This window comes from Elgaria multicarinata, chromosome 2 (assembly GCF_023053635.1).
Source record: "Elgaria multicarinata webbii isolate HBS135686 ecotype San Diego chromosome 2, rElgMul1.1.pri, whole genome shotgun sequence".
Classification (NCBI taxonomy): Eukaryota; Metazoa; Chordata; class Lepidosauria; order Squamata; family Anguidae; genus Elgaria; species Elgaria multicarinata.
Window position 1 is genome coordinate 27,832,537 of NC_086172.1, and position 17,693 is coordinate 27,850,229.

The following is a 17,693-nucleotide window of genomic DNA, read 5'->3' on the forward strand; positions in this document are numbered from 1 at the left end:
TGCATCATTGATAAGTTGTTTCAGGCATACCGGAGAAGAACTACTTCACAGGAAGATTACACATGTTTGCAGAATTAATTTCTGGGTCAATTCTTTGTTAATGACATGAGAGCAAATAAAAATGGTTCCCTCTGGCTTGGCTCTAACACAGCACAAGCCCAGTTCTCGTGGTGGCAGAGTGCACACATGCAATGTCTGTCCTCTCTACCATTCACCTACTGAAACGTCGGATACAGATAATCCTGGTTGAAGAGGACGAGGCTCATGACTGCACACACTTCCTTGCAGGGGTGGGCCAATTGTGTGATCCTCCAGATGTTTTGGCATGACCTTACTTCCATCACAGGAACTAGCTCTGTACTCAGTAAAAATCTGAACTATGCCAATGTTCTTCAGTTTGGCTTTGACATGCCCCACCCACCAGTCCTGGTCTTAAAATAGTGGTCTTCATTCACAGGGGGTGTAATGTATGAGACAAAACTCATGAAAACCTGCAGAACACTGGCAGTGATTTCCAGTTTTGTGTGCCATCTCTTGTACGCCATCTCTCTTGGTGACCCTCATATATTACTCTGTTCACTTGACTAGACCCAGGGCTGGCTCCAGGTTTGAGGGGTCCTTCAGCACAGTGCCTTACAGTGGGGCCCCTCCTGTGTAGAGTGACCAATTACGCATCACCAGAAAGAGGACAAAAGAGGTCACAAATGTGCAACTTAGATGTATAGATACAAATGTAGAAGTAATAGCGAGAATTTAAATAGAAATGCAGTAAGTCTCGCCACAGTGGCTAAGTTGGTGACCACTGACCAGGTAACCTCCTGTGTGCTTCCTCAGTCGGCTGCCCAGGTGCTTCCTGTTGATGGGCCACTTTCAAGGCCCCTTCAATCTCTCTCTTCTTATGGTCCTTTATCTTTAAACCGGACTTGGACTGGTCAGCCATTCAAATAGGGGGTGCTTTCCAACAGAGGACTGCCCTCTGATAACCCTTCAAATAGAGGACTGTCCTCCATAAAACAAGATATTTGACAACCCCACTCCTGCATCAGTTCACACACATCCCAGCAAGCTTACCTGGGAGCAGCATTTGGCAGCAATATCACTGATCGGTTTCCGGTGGGGATGCAAGTTGGGGTCCAGTTATTTCTTGTTCTTTAGTGATGGGACAAGCCTTGAAAATATGCTTAGGAAATGAAATGGTTGCTCCCCCCCTCGGCCCCCAAATCCAGAGCCAAACTAAACACAGATGATAGACACATCACTGGCAGTGGAACCATTGCTTGTGGTTTAGTGAATAGCAGCTACGGAGGACTGTGTGGGGAGGGCAGACGCCACCCTTTGCCTCCACTTTGGGCTCATTCTGGATTGGCATGAATGCGAGTTTTCCTTTAGAAGTAAATAACAGTCATGGGGGGTTCTGACCTAGGTTGGGACTCTGGTGTTCACTCTTTGGCCTGGATAACCCACCCCCCTCCCATAGCTGCTCGGTAATTAAAAATAGGGTGACCCTATGAAAAGGAGGACAGGGCTCCTGTATCTTTAACAGTTGCATAGAAAAGGGCATTTCAGCCGGTGTTATTTGTATATATGGAGAACCTGGGGAAATTCCCTCTTCATCACAACAGTTAAAGCTGCAGGAGCTATACTAGAGTGACCAGATTTAAAAGAGGGCAGGGCACCTGCAGCTTTCACTGTTGTGATGAAGAGGAAATTTCACCAGGTTCCCCATATATACAAATGACACCTGCTGAAATTCCCTTTTCAATACAACTGTTAAAGATACAGGAGCCCTGTCCTCCTTTTCATATGGTCACCCTAGTATAGATGCTCATTTAGAAATGAATTCAACTTCACCAAGCAATGATTGTGGACTTACCTGCTTCTGCAATCTTCCCCCAGCTTCTATACAGCCGCGCGACATCCTGGAAAGCAAGAGGGACATCATGGGCGCCATATTATTACTTTTTAGAAGAGGAGCCATGTGGCCCTGATCCGGGGAAATAGATAAGTAAAAAAAAAGAACCTCCATGCCCAACCCTCCCCCCGCCATCCCAGGGATGGCAAAATTGCTGCCCCCCCAACCATGAAGGGCACAGAGCCATCCTGCACAGCTCTGTGCCCGTTTGAGGACCCAGGAGCCCTCACCACACCAGCCACAGTCCTTGGGGTTGTCCCAGGACTGTGGAAAAACTGGGAAATCCATGGTTGCAGTTATCCTGGGGAAAGTCTCTGGTCGTCCCTGGTTGACCCCGGGTTCCCCTGTGCATCATTTGGACACACAGGGACGACCTAAAGACAACCCCAGGATATATGCATGGTGTTGACATGCCAGATCAGCATTCTTTGTACAAATGAAGAACCAAGAGAGGCAACCCAGAAAGCACCCAGGAAATGTATAGCTAAGAAGGGACTGGAACCCACGTCTCCAAGGTGGAGCAGTTATTCTTCCTTGCTAACAGATGCACTACCTTTCGTTTGCTTGATGTTCTTTTAAAAACAGCAACAAGCAATGCTATTTTGAGCAAACCTAACATGCGACTGGAGATAGCAGCACATTTACCCACCTCAGAGGAGTGGCCATTGAATAAACAGAACAATCCCAAAGATGAAAAGGGCAAGGAGAAAATACAGGAGTTTAGAGGAAGAATCAAGAAGGTTCTATGCACCTGCCAGTGTATGCCTCAGCCACACAATATTATCCTTCCTGCATTGCATACTAGCGGTCAATGAAGTTCATAATTCGACATAATGCAGAAAAGAAAAGGAGGGGGGGACTCATCAAATGTTTACCACCACAGGTCAACAGGGGCTACTTCTTCAGAAATGTATACAGATGTAAACTTTGCTGTTTGATACTTTGCATATTCAGGATCTGAAGGTGGAGATACAATCAGAGGTGGAGTGAGTGGCCCTTTCAGTGTAAGATTCACATTCCAAAGAACAGAAAATGTAGCACTGAGAAGAATAGCTCATATTCATAAAGTCTTCTATATATCAGATGTTGTGGAAATCAGATTTTACCCCAAACGTGGTTGTTGTTGTTGTTTTAAAAAAAGGAAAAAACAGTGAAAATTGGAATGTTTCGTTAAAAAACAAGCCTTTTTCTTTTCTTTTCTTTCTATCCTGCCCTTTTATATCAAGGTATATGAAGAACACCTCACAAAGGTTTAAAATACAATGAAATAAAATCACAGCGGAGAACTGCGGATGATGGCAGTGGTTAGCTGAAAATCAGTCTACTCCAGTTGGGTGTAGTTTATCAGAAGGGAGAATATAGAAAGAGATGTGTTTGTTTTTGGGTATCAGAATGGATCTCATGGTCCTTCCACACAAAAATCCACCCCTGGTTACCTTAAGCTTTCTTCATTTCAATACCATCATTTAGGAAGGCAGCAAATATAGGGGAAGTAACTTTATTGCTGCTATTGTTAAACAATCATAGAATCGCAGAATAGTAGAGTTGGAAGGGGCCTATAAGGCCATCGAGTCCAACCCCCTGCTCAGTGCAGGAATCCACCCTAAAGCATCCCTGACAGATGGCTGCCCAGCTGCCTCCTAAATGCCTCTAGGGTGGGAAAGCCCACAATCTCCCTAGGTAATTGGTTCTATTGTTGTACTGCTCTAACAGTCAGGAAGCTTTTCCTGATGTCCAGCCGGAAATGGGACTCAAGAGCTCCTTGGTGATCTACTGTACATCAGCCAGTGATCTACCAGTAGACCCAGATTTACCTGTAGTCAACTCTTAATTTGAGAATACAGAGCATGATGATATTAAAACATAAGCTAAATTTTAATGGATATTGCAGAATGGGAAAGGGAAAGCCCCAGGTAGCTTTTCAGGGGTTGTTCCACCCTGAGACCTCCTCCACTAGTGGCATAATTTCAGTGGCAACAAACTCCAGGGGTTCCATGTTGGTCTTATGCACTGTGTTGCACAAAACAATTCCTAGTGAGTAGCCAAAGTTGTAAACAAAACAGTGAAGTAGTGGATTAGAAACCAAGTTTACTGGAGGTATAAAAAGGTTATATCTCAAGACAAGATGGCAGCAAACCAGCGTCTTGGGCAGCCTTGCTTACAGGAGGAAGAAGAAGGAAGTAGAAGGAAAGACAGAACAAACACCCCAGCAATCCCCTCCCATCTCACTCTGCTACATGTTAACCCTTCGACACGAAGGATGTTTTCTTCATTTACAATTTTACTGAATATGTGTAAGAGTGGGGTTATAAGAGTTCGTTGGCATAGCATAGAGAAAGACGTTTGGGGGGGCACAGAACGGATTTAAATGGATGTAGAAGTGATGGGGTAATGCTTTAACATTAAGGGGACAAGTTGGAGTACAAACACTGTATCAAGGGTTAGATGCTTTGTTTATAGATAAGGCCTGATGAAATATGATTTGGAAATATGATTTGATATTGCGCAATGTGTCTGTTTAACTTTCTTTAAATTGTTTAATAAATATTTTAAAATATTGAGTTTAATTGAGTTTGTGAGTCTGTCTGTCATTGTGGTACTTATAGGATGACTATATGAAAAAGAGGACAGGGCTCCTGTATCTTTAGCAGTTGCATAGAAAGGAGCATTTCAGCCAGTGTCATTTGTATATATGGAGAACCTGGTGAAATTCCCTCTTCATCACAACAGTTAAAGCTACAGGAGCTATACTAGAGTGACCAGATTTAAAAGAGGGCAGGGCCTCTGCAGGTTCCCCATATATACAGATGACACCTGCTGAAATTTCCTTTTCAATACAACTGTTAAAGATACAGGAGCCCTATCCTCCTTTTCATATGGTCATCCTATGCAAGAATCACCATTTAAATTTCCCACAATGCCCCAGAGTGGCATGATATCTGAGGTATTGTAGGAAATTACATAATGGCTCCCAAACTCCCAGTGGGGGTCCAGCAGATGCGGATTGGAAACTTGAGGGAAATTGTTTCATTTTGCTCAGGACGAGGGTCAGTGGTGGCCCAGGCTGAGATCTTAAAACTCCAGCAGATGTTGCACACTGGGGCCAGGCCTGACCAAACCACTCACCCAGGGCCACCCCAAGACATTTTGCTGCCAGAGGCAAAGGACAAAATGCCACCTCTCCCTATTTCATGTACAGAAACTGACCAGACTGGTAGCTGAATCTTACTTCAACACTAGAGAAGGGACAGAGTCTTCTACCACACCTGAGGGCAGAAGGCTTAGCTTAAGGGGTACAGCGCTGTCTGCATGGCACAAAGAGCTCTGTTCTGCAGTGCGTCACCACTGCTCCCTGCCCCCCAGCATCTGCTGCCTGAGACATCTGCGTCACTCTGCTTCATGCTTGGGCTGGGCCGGCCTTGCGCTCACCTGTTGTTGTTGTTGTTGTTGTTGTTGTTGTTGTTGTTATTATTATTATTATTATTATTATTATTATTTGTTTATATAGCACCATCAATGTACATGGTGCTGTACAGAGTAATGTGTGGAAGGAAGAGAGAGAGATGGTGTATGAATTGTTCCTGGGGCTTGCTGTTGTATTTTCCCCACCACAACCACCACGCAATGCCAGAAAAAGAAGACATTGGAAAACCATGATTAGGAACACTGTATTTATCATGTCATCACCCATTATGGTCAATGTTATTCCTTTCAGGAATTCAACACAAAGGGGGAACATACCTACCTTATCCATGTAAAGTCACCTGGAACCAGAAATGAAAGTGTCCATCCCGCCATAGACATTTTCATGAAAACTCATATCCTCAAGTGAAAGGCAGGCAAAGAGTTTTATCACGCAAAAGCACTTCTCCCTGTCAGTGTTAATTTTGCCATAAATGACATGTTTTCATTTGGCAAAAAGGAACGAGATTTTGATAACAAATTTTCTGAGGCACATAAATTGGCTGCTTTGACATTTTTTTTAAGAACCTGTCAAGTATCTGTGTCTGTGACTGAAACCCAAAGCAACATGCTGTTACCCCTCGCTGTCAAATACTTCCTGAAGCTATTTAATATACCATCGGTCCTCTGGGAGTGTCATGGTTTGTTTGCCAAAATAACCACTCCGGTCAAAGGTCTCAGTCAATATTTCATTTGTTTTGTCCCCAAACTTGAAGCTTCCCTGAGGGAATATTTGTCTTGATGACCTGTTTTGTTGATTAAGGAACCTATGTTCTTCTAACCTCCTTTCTGCAGACCATCTGACTTGTTCATATGGAAGAGGACCTTCCATTTTAACCCACATTGAGCAGATCTAAGGTTCTCCTCCTGGCAAATGTGTCAGGTAGCCCCATTCAGGATGTGCAAGAATCCCCCATAGGCAAGAGAAGACGCTGCCATGAAAGAGCTTCTTCTCTGCTTCGTGTGTAGCTGAAAGCAGCCACCAGCAGCTTGGAATTTGTTGGATTCTTCAAAATCTGGAGGCCACTTTTGCAGCATCTGGCATTGCTGGCACTTCTACATGCGGCCCTTCCTCCTCCTCCTCCTCCTCTTCTTCTTCTTCTTCTTCTTCTTCTTCTTCTTCTTCTTCTTCTTCTTCTTCTTCTAATTGAACCCATGAAGGAAATCTTGTCAAGACCACCAAGTCCATAAGCATCTCACAATCAGGCAAACACAGCAACATGAATCAGAAGACCGTCCTTATTACAAATAGCAAAAAGTGGTGTCAAGAAGAATAAGATGAAAAGCTCCCCGCATGTCTGACCGGAGAGCATGGCATCTCTTTTACCTGAGCCCCAACGACTCCCTCTTTTTCACACTAGCAGCATAAGGATGGTGTTGGGCTGAGATTTTAAAAATTCAAATGTCGGAGAAAGCAAAACTGACAGATTTGTCCATCCAGGCAGAGAGCTTTGAGTGCTTAGCTCTTAACAGGATGGCTTTGAATCCCTCCATGTCTATTCAGCCGTGTTTGCTGTCACTTCTTTTTTTCCTCTGAGAGGCTCCTTGTCTTTAACAGCAACATGGCTGGTGGGGACAATGTTGTCCTTTCCATGCTGGGAATAAATATACGTATTGCGTTTAGCCAGTGAAGATGGGTGCGGATTTTCTTCAGTTCAGTTTTTGATAAGAACTTACCAACATTTGTAAGTTCCTTCATATATTAGAAAGAACTCGAGATGTATTGGTTTTTTAAAAAGGAAATTGAATGCTGGACATTAATCCACCTCTAATAATGAGTGACCTGCTCCCTATCTTTATGGAGTCCAAGTAGAAGAAGTGCATCCACACTGAACCTGAGAGAACATGGCACTACCAGAAATATATATTCCATCCAGTTTTGAAAATCAGCCAAAATCCAGAGTTTGGCAATGTGTTCAGACATGTGAGACTTTGCACAGCTCAGGCAGAACTAATTAATCTCAGAGATCATGCCCCATTACATTCAAGATTTAAACTGTCAATCAGGGAAGGAAAATAACAAAACAGTCATTTGATCTCTGGTGTGCCAGGCATCTGTTCAGGTCTAAGGACCTGTTATAATGCCAAAAGAACAGGAAGGAAGCAACAGGAGATCAGCATATATGAGGCACATCTAAAATGGTTGTGAAGAAGATGGAAGCCCAATGTTCATCTTTGTTTCTGAAGGTAAGGTCAGAAAGAAGATTTATATTAAGTGTGTGTGAGAGAGAGAGAGGGGGGAGGGAGGGAGAGACCAAGATGGAGAGACACAGAGAGAAAGAGAGACAATAATTTGCTAACCAGAGGGCCCTTCTATGAGGCAGAGTAAAAGAGCCGCTTCAGGCAGCTGATTTGGAATGTAATAAAGAGTAGAGGGAGGAGGGGAGGCACTTGTGGGATTTTCTCCCTGCTATGCCAACGTACATGGGTATATACACCTTGATGAGGGGTTGCGGAGGGACAGCAAAATATCTCGAGCATGCCCTGGATAGCCACAGAACCAATTAAACTCAGTGGCACAAGTGACCAAAGGACACTGTGTATTATAGAAAGTTCTAGCAATGCCCTTGCTAAGTATCTGTCCATTATGATTTAGGTTTAATTATCTTGCCTAATCAAGAGATAATAGAAATAATTAATTATGAATTATTTTTGCAAACGTCCACATGCAGAGGTTATTTTTAGAATGTTCTTCCTGTACCCTCAAAATTTTGTGAGATATGTCATTACTCCCATTTTCCTGATGGTCAGTGGAAACTGAAGCCATAGCTAGACCAGGCCTATATCCCGGGATCGTCCTGGGATCATCCCTATGCATTCAAATGACACACAGGGGATCCCGGGAGCAGGCAGGGACAACCCCTCCATTTGCCTGGGATAATCCTTAGGTCTAGCTAAGGCCTAAGACACAGCAGCTGTTGAAAGCTGGCCATTTATTCCTTGACAGAGATTTGAATTAGAACTTACAGACGATACACACATATGCACACTCATTGCCTGAAGTCTCGCATCATTCAGCCATGTGCAGCTGAATGCGTGACTTGCCTCCACTGAAGCATATGGGGCTTCATGTTATGGGGCTCAGTTCGTGCCAGTTGACCTGTGATGGCTGTTGCATCAATATAAGTCATCTCTTCATGTCAACGATGGAGGGACCATGCACAGGTGAACTCAAACTATCTCAAGCCCCACAAAGGCCCTTTATTGAGAACTACTTCCCACATTAAACAGCAACAAATCCAGATTTACCCCCAATGTATACCCAACAGGGAGCCACAATCCATCTCATCTCTCTGATAAATGTCAACGTACAGCAAACATTTATATAGCACCATGTACATTGATGGTGCTATATAAATAAATAATAATAATAATAATTTTAAAACACTTCTTTGTAGCACTTAGGTGAACATGTCATTTACTGAAGTTCAGGCTTGGTTTGTTTTTCTGTTTAAATATATATATATATATATATATATATATATATATATATATATATGCATAAAAGTGCCCTAAGATTTCTGTCAGCCACTTAAAGAACATAGGAATGTCCAAAGAACTCTGCTGGACTAGGTCAAGAGTCCATCAAAGCCCCCTTCACATTCAATAATTGCAAAGGGATTCTGCAAGTTTACTGGGAAGAGCAACCCTTTGACATTTGAGTTGTTTACAAAATTCTTGGGTGCCTGTTATCCAGGCCCAGTGACTTTTTAATTTTTCAGTAACTCCAAAACTTCATCTGTGGTCACCTACATTTGACTTTGTTCTTCAGAAGTACTCCCCCAATAAAGGCAATTTGGAGTGTGTGTATATGTCCAGTGAATAGCAATACAAAGGATTCTTTGCAGTTTCCCTATCTTCATTCATAGTCCTTTCTGTCCTTTGGCAATCGATGGTCCAATTGCCTCTCTGCCTAGATTCTTGCTTCTGGTATATTTAAAGGTGTGGTTTTTTAATTGTTAGTTTAATAGAGCAATCTTATGCATGTTTATTCAGAAGCAAGTCCAATTACATTCGATGAAACTTTCTCCCAGATAAGCTGGGTAGGATTGGAGCCTCTTCCTTCTTTTTAGAAATAAACTCCTCAAATTCCTTTTTCACTTGCTTTCTATTTTTGTGCCTTTTTATTTTTCTTGTTTGGGCAAGACTTGCTGCCATTTTTGGTTTCTTTATCTTTATGGCTTCCTTTGTTTGCTACCCTCCAACATTTCACAGTAGGTTGGGCACCTATGCATTGCCAAAGAAGAGGAAATGCATCTCCAAAAAAAGGCAAAAGAGGATACAAGCTGGCATAATATTTGCATATGCCAATGTGTATGCATAGATGCAAATTGAGAAATGATAACTATAATTTCAATAGAAATACAGTACAACTCACTACAGTGTGAAATATCATGCCTCGGTGACCAGTGTGCCTGCTCAGTCTGCTCCCAGGTGCTCTTGATGGGCAACTTCAAAGGCCCAGCTCTTTCTGCTGATGGTTCTTTAACTTTAAAATGGTTATGGACTGGGCAGCTTATCAAATAGAGGCCGACATGTCCTCTGGGTATCTAACTCACAGGATAGAACACTCTGATGCCAAAGGGCTCTGAACATTCTAAGTCTTGCTAGCAAGAGCCCAGCAGAGCAGAAGTATCAAAGGCTTGGTTAGTTTCTCCATCCTCCTTTAGCCCATTTTGAATTAGATAGACGTCTGAGATCATCTAACACATGTTTGTTGCCTGGGGTGGCAGCTGAGAGGCTGCTGGATCCACCAGATCCACAGCCTCTCCTCTCTTTGCCTATCAGCATGCTTTCCTCTTCTCCCTCTTCCTAAGACCAAGGGCTCATCTACACCAGCAGGATATTGCACTATGAAAGCAGTATGAAAGCGGTATATAAAAGGCAGGAGCCACACTACTGCTTTATAGTGGCATTGAAGAGCACTGCAGGATCTACGCTACTGCTTTATAGTGGTACCGAAGTGCACTGACAAGAGTTGGGGCCCAGGACACATCTACACCAAGCAGGATATAACACTATGGCCTTAGCTAGACCTAACGGTCTAGCAGGGTGGAGGGGTGAAGATCCCACGAGATCTCCCCTCTCAGTACACACGCAATGTGCGATGACCTCAGAGGGAGAGGCACTGAGCCTGCCATTTACTGTTTTTTCCTTAAAGGGACAGCAGCGCACGAACGCTCGTGCGCAAAAGTTGAGTGATTTTTTAAAAAAATATTTACTTTCCCCGCTCCCCCCACCCCACCCCCGATGGACACAGCACTCCTGAGGAGTGCTACGCTCTGTGCGCGGGTCCAGGCTCCTTGCGAGGAATCACGAGGAGCCCGGACAAACCACAATGCCAGGCGACACGTTCCGCAGTCCCGGGCCTAAAGGGGAGGGTGCGATCCCAGGGCAAGAGAGGGATCATTCCTCCCTGATCCCAGGATCCCTTGTGTGTCATGTGAATGCACAGGGATGATCCCGCGGATCACCCCAGAATTTTGCCTCGTCTAGCTATGGCCTATGCAAGCGGTATAAAAGCAGTATATGGAGCTGTCCGTGGTGGCTGGGAGGGGCTCAGATTTCCCCTCCAAGGTCAGCAGCAGCCTCGGAGGGAGAAATCCTCAGCATCCAATTGCCCCTGAGATGCTGTCTAGAGGCCATAGGCTTGCTCTCTAAAGAAATAAAGGAACTCACTGATTGCAATCCTTAACTTATCTTGAATATACTGGTGGGACGACTATGGTAAAACAGCCTAAGGAGAAACTCACCAACTATTGAAAGATTGCACATATAAGTTACATATAGCATAGATAAGTCATATATACCATAATCAGAAAAATGTAGATAGTGTACCTGATTGTAATTTAGAAGGGCTTCCACATTTACATGCTCACTTCCCTAGTGCCATTGTCATGGTTCCCATGACCTTGGTAACACAGCTCACATGAACTCCTGGACACCATTAAGTTAAGAAGGGGTGCCTGACCTCTCTTTTCAATTACCATTTCTACACCTGCTTTTTTTCCAGGGATCATCCCAGGATCATCCCTGTGCATGCAAATGACACACAAGGGATCCTGGGAGCAGGCAGGGACGATCCCTCCATTTTCCTGGGATAAGCCTTAGATGTAGAAAGGGCCTAAGACATCGTATCTAAATATTTTGCCTCTCACAATCTACAGATGTCCTTATTCATTCAATTGTGTTATTGTATGCCTCCTTAAAAATCTTACAGAGTTCCTTGATATATATTGTGTAGAACATCCTAAAACTCAATGAAATGTTGAGTGCAGTTTGTTTTCTTTGTCAATCTAAATATTATCCACAAACATATTCCGCATGTTAGCCTTTTTTTATCGCTGCTCAAGCATTCAAATCTTATTCAAAACTAGTGCTCTTCCTTTTCCCCTTGCTTAGTAAGTATTTTTTTATCTATCTACTCATCTATCATATGTGTTTCTGTGTACATAAAATCTTAAGAAATGAAAGACAAATGTTAGAAAATATTTAAACATCAGGAAAAAAAATCCTATGAAAGCTTAATGTTCCTGAGCTCTCAATTCCCTAATACTCAAAAGTATGAGTTTGTTGCAATATTTGCCCTAATGGAAAAAGATAAGTGGCAATCCTCCAAAGCAAACCACCAAGAATTGAGCAATAAAACAGTAAAAAAAAATGCTAGCTTGGCATTTAAAGAAAGAGATGGAGCGAGAACTGCTGTCTGAGATAATAAAGAATTAACCACAAACCCCTTTTCTATTAAGCACAAAAAAACCTATATTAAAATAACATAAATCCCCAACTCTTTGGAGTTGCATAAGTCTTTCAGAGCCACAGAGCTAAATCTTCACTTCACTGAGATATAGATATTTAGATATATATGTACACTCACACTACACACACACATTTACTGTGTAGGGGCTGGGTGTGTGTGTTTGCGTGTGTGTGTCTAGGGATGAAGAAGTAGGATTTCTCTACACAAAATTAATGAACATTTCCCAATCTTCTTGAGGTACCTTCTTCTTCACAAATAAAAAAAGAGCAATGAGTGAGTCATACGTCAGGTTATATCCTGTCATTTCATTGATATTTCCTAATATCCTTTCCCAAAAGATAGATTTAGGCAATTCCATACAATAGGGATGGGCGAATTCCTCCCTGTCTGGGCCACGCACTACTCGCCAGACCCCTGCCGGCTGGCCAATCCTGCTCCCCGTGTGCATCAAGCCACCAGGCGGTCTGCAGGCAAGCAGCACATGGCCTCCTGCTCCTCCACTGAGCTATTAGTTGAATAAAAATGGTGGCTCGGCTTTATCCATAAAGAGCCATTTTGCACAAATGGTGACCCTAAGGAACCATTTATGCAAAATTAGAGGCATAAATGGTCTAAATAGTCCATCTACATCTGTAATTTTTTAATAAATTGGTCTCTTTACAGCTGCCATTTGCACAAAAATGGCTCTTTACAGAAAAGGTTGAGCTGCCATTTTGTGGCTTTGGAGATGAGTGGTGACGACCATGCTTGCCCAACTTGGAACATGCTGAGTCAGGCAAGCATGGGGGACCACAGACTCCAGTCCAGGGGGCCAAGCTGATGAGAAATTGCTAAGCCTTGAGCCCCAACCAGACACCCGTGACGTCCCTGTAAGTGATATATCTTCTCTTGCACCTCCGCATCCTGAGCATGTATCATCAGTACCTGGAGATATATATGTCTCAGTCTTGTAGGTACCATCAAGATGACTTTATTAAAATTCTCGTTTCGATTTAAACATAGGTTTTCTCAGGAAATGTATTCCAAATCCATTTCTAGGACTCTGCTGAAATCTGTTGACCTAGATATGGGGTACGTTGTAGCTTTTCTTCCATTAATACTGATATTTTTGTTCCATTCATAACTTGTAAACTTTCCCTTATAAATCTTTTGCTTGTTTAGCCAATATTAATTTCTCAAACGCAGAATAATTTATTAGAGGTCTGTATTTAATTATGAATGTGCTAACAACATGTCTGACATTGAAACAACATTGAAAATAAGATAGCTTTTTATCCACCCATCGATATAAAAATATCACAGTATTTATGATTAGCTCTCATTTTCAAACTGCCACAAATTTGCAAATCACAGCAGCCATGTAAACAGCCCCTGTGTGAGGCACTCATGCACATAAACGGCTGCTTTTCATGAGTGCTGCTACTCAGCTGTGAGTTTAAGCCATAGTATTGACCATCCTCAAGCACTCATGTTGAGAGGGGGGCACCATTAGGGCAAAAGAAGGCTTTAAAATGTCCTCTTACCAAGGCCAGATCTATACCTTGTGTCAAATCATTACAATTCCATCATGGTGATGCTATATCCCTCTTGCACATTTATACTCCGTAGGACACACGGGGTATTTTGGAGAATGTGGAATAAAAAGCAGGAAATAACACTCCAATAATGGTACAGAGAATGTATTTAATGTGCCCCAACATTTATCAGTGCACTTCAAGACCGCTATAAAGCAGTAGTGTAGATTGAGCCCAAATGATAAAGATGGGAATATGTGGAGCCATATGTAGATGGGCATTGGGTTTGAGATACTAAAATGGATGGAACCTAATGTTTTCAAGGAATTGTTGAATAAATATTCACAGAGAAGAAAGAGCAATTTAGAGCTAAAGTGATTCTGTAGAGAAGGAGAGAAGGGAAACTGGCCTGCATCTCACCAAGATGGAGAAGCGTGTCCTTCACATCATAAGACATTTACTTCATAAAAGACTAAACAGGAGCACCACTGAAAAGCTTGTGTCTCTTCTCAGCTCGGGCAGTTAGTGCCGCTCTTTGAGCCGCAGCACCACTTGCCCGCGTCTCGCTCTCCCTTTTGAGAACGTCTCCAAAAGTTGTTATTTGGGAGGGTAAAACTCTTCCCCATGCATATCTTATGTTTTCAGTGCTAAGAATGACTCTGATTCTATCCCAGATATGAATGTCAGATGCATAACTGATTAGTGACAAGTGACACAGAAACAGAAAATGTTCCATGTTATGATGAATAATAAACACATGCAATTTATGCAGGAAGGCGTATGGCAATGACATCCTGCACTTCTCCACATATAAATAATATGGATCTCACAGAAATGGATCCAAGAGTAGTGGGGTGGTGGTAAAGGTGGCGAGCGGGGGGGAGGGGTGTTAAAGAACAATTCTAAGGCAAAGTCATATGAGTTCCTAGGTGTGGTGTGTGTGTATATATATATGTATACATACACACTGGGGGAGGAAAATCAGGAACACTCTTTGTTCTGTGTCTCGACGGTGTCACTTTGCTGCTCATTCCTTCAAATCCCGCAGCATCGCAGCTGCAGAGTGAGAGTGGCAAATCCCCATGGCAAGAGGGAGTGCAGGCTTTCCAGGGAACACCAGTGGCTAATCAGCTGTTCGAGCCCAACCCCTGCCTTCTGCCTGGCCTTCCCGTGAGTCCCCTTGACCTACCATGGGCCTCGATCCACCCTCAGAATGCCCCACACACACACTTGATAGGAAGCAAGGTCACCACTGACAGACAGGCAAAGAGGGTGGTGACCTCCGAGTAAATGAAAAAGTCATGGTAAGTCGGCAACTTTTTAAGTGCGCAGTTTCCGAGGAAAAGCGCGTGGTGTGTAAGTGTCGGCAGCTGCGTCATATAACCGATGCAGCACCACTACGCAGCCACCTCAGAGTAGGCAGGGCATACAGACATCCCCGTGGATGCTAGTTGTGGTTTGATTAGGGGGGAAACAGATCATCCGGCCTAATTTGGCTCTTCAGATTTAAATAAATAATGTTACAGAAATCAAATAATTAGGCAAATGAACTGGACTTTCCCCCAACCGCCAACCTTTCAACTGCACAATTTCCTGATTACACACTGACAAGGGAAACCTTTTCCTCAACGTTTAGATTTTTTTTAAAAAAATAAAAGGCTCTATTGTAGTGTTTGAGAGGAGGAGGGAATAAACAATCTACATGTGTCCGGTTCAAAACATTATTTTCCATTACTCTTCTAAAGTGAAAAAATATTTACCATTTTACTAAATTCCATTATTGGCAGGAAGAAAAAAAATATGAGTTCTATGACTGATTAAAAACACTTGGTAAAAATAAGCTAGGGGAGGACGGAGTACACAACACAGGCATTTCTGTGCTGAGGCCAGGATTGAAAGAGCTTCTCTATGCACATTCAAGGCTGTGGATATGTCCAGTAAGAACTTCTGGTTTTTCTCCTCTTTGATCCCCATGACATAGCAGAAACTGCTTTTTAAAACTACCCTAACTCTTGCTGCCAGTCACTAAGCCTTAGGGGAGTCATCCCCACTTTTTAGAATGGGGGAAAAAACGGCACCAAAGCTGGAATGCCGCCAAATGATCAATGGTTGGAAGGAAGAGGTGGGGCCAGGAGAAAGGGGTGGGGGCCTCTGGGCAGCCTTGGTGGGCTGGAATGGAACCCCAGCCAAGCCAACTTTGGCTGCCGGGCCTGAGGATCTGCACCCCTGCCCTTGATTTTCTACCACATTTGCAGGCAGCAAAAAGCTTCCCCCCACATTGGGGTGAAGTTCCAGGAGACGTGCAAACCCAGCTGTGAAGTTTTGCCCATCCTGTCTCAGAGAAGGAATCCACAACAGCAAACACACTCCTTACCCACAGGCCAGTAGATTTCAATGGGTCTGCTCTAAGGGCATGTCTAGACCTGCCGATATCCTGGTATTTGCCCCGGGATCATCCATGTGCATCCACAGGGGAGGGATGATCCCTCTATTTCCATGGGTGTTTTTCCTCACAGTCTTGGGCTTGTCCCGAGACCACGGGACATGTGGTTGGCCATCGTAGTTTCTTCCTGGCTCCTCGCAAGTAACCACGAGGAGCCGGGAACCAGGCACGGGGCACAGAGCTCCTCAGGAGTTCCATGCCCATTGGGGGTGGGGAACAGGAATACTCTTTTTTTAAAAAAACAACCATACGTTTGCACAGGAGCGCTCCTGCACTCATTTGTGATTTTAAAAATGGCAGGCGCGATGTCTTCGGTCCTCCCAGGACATCGCACGCCACCTGTAGACAGAGGAGGAGGATCCCACATTCACCATATCGCAAGATCCTCACCCTTCCCTCCCGGAAAGCCGGGGAGGTCTAGACATGCACTAAGAATGACTAAATCTGGATCCAACCCTTCATTTAGGAGTGGGTTTAAAAAGGAGGAGCCCTTTTGGTTCTGCCAATAGTTTTATTTCATTATTTTAAAGACAGTCAGAAGCCCTTGCTGATCTGCTTCCAATTCCCCAGCAATCTACCACATTCCAACCTACTTTCTCTATCTGTCCCTGCTCTACACAGAATGTTGCACATCATGTGCACGCATGGACTGCCCCACCAGGGGAAAAGCAATGGCCTCCACTTATGGGAGGGGAGGAGATTCTTTCTATGTATCTATCTATCTAAAATTATTTCTAGGCCACCTTTAAGAGTGGATCCTTCTCAAGGTAGTGTATAAGATTTATGAAATAGATACATTTTAAAAAAAAAATCCATAAGAACATGTTTTAATAAAATCCATAAAAACAGAGATTGCCAATTAAAATCAATACAAGCAAAACTTGCCAATAAAAACCAACAGAATTGTGCCTATGGGCAGGGGCACAAAATGGTGGGCATCTCCAGTAGTGGCCAGTGGCAGTCTAGACCAATCCAGTGCTCAGATGCTTTACAGCCCAGGCCCCACCCCTGGAGGCAATTGGCTTTTCTTCTCTATCCTGCAGTTCATAGAGAAGGAAGGGACTGAGCTCCATCATTCAGAACCTGCCTGTATTTTCTAAGAATGAGCGAGAAACTGCTTATGCTCGTAAATCATGCAAACATGTCTCATTCGCAATCCCAAACATGAGCAGCAACACGTGTTCTCTGAAAATGTTCACAAGTTCCTGAACCTGCATGTGCATTCAAAGCACGTGCACATTCAGTGATGCGCACTTTAAAAAAAAAAGCTGCACTTTCCCCAAATGGTGCATTTTCACTCTTTACTCTGGGGTGGGTGGGTGGGATACGGATGTGGGTGCACTCTTTTTAAAAAAACCATTCATTTCCCCCATTCAGTGCGCACACTTTCCCCATTCAAACTAACTGGGAAAAGAGCACAATCAAACACAGGAAAAGAGGTGAGATAAGAATCCCAGCAATCACAAAAGTTGCTTGTTCACCCATCTCTCATATTCTCCATAGAATGCCATATTCTGTGCTCTGTAGTACCATCGCAGATTGTACATCACACAGACTGTACATCACAGAGCACATAGTTAAATTATGGAACTCGCTACCACA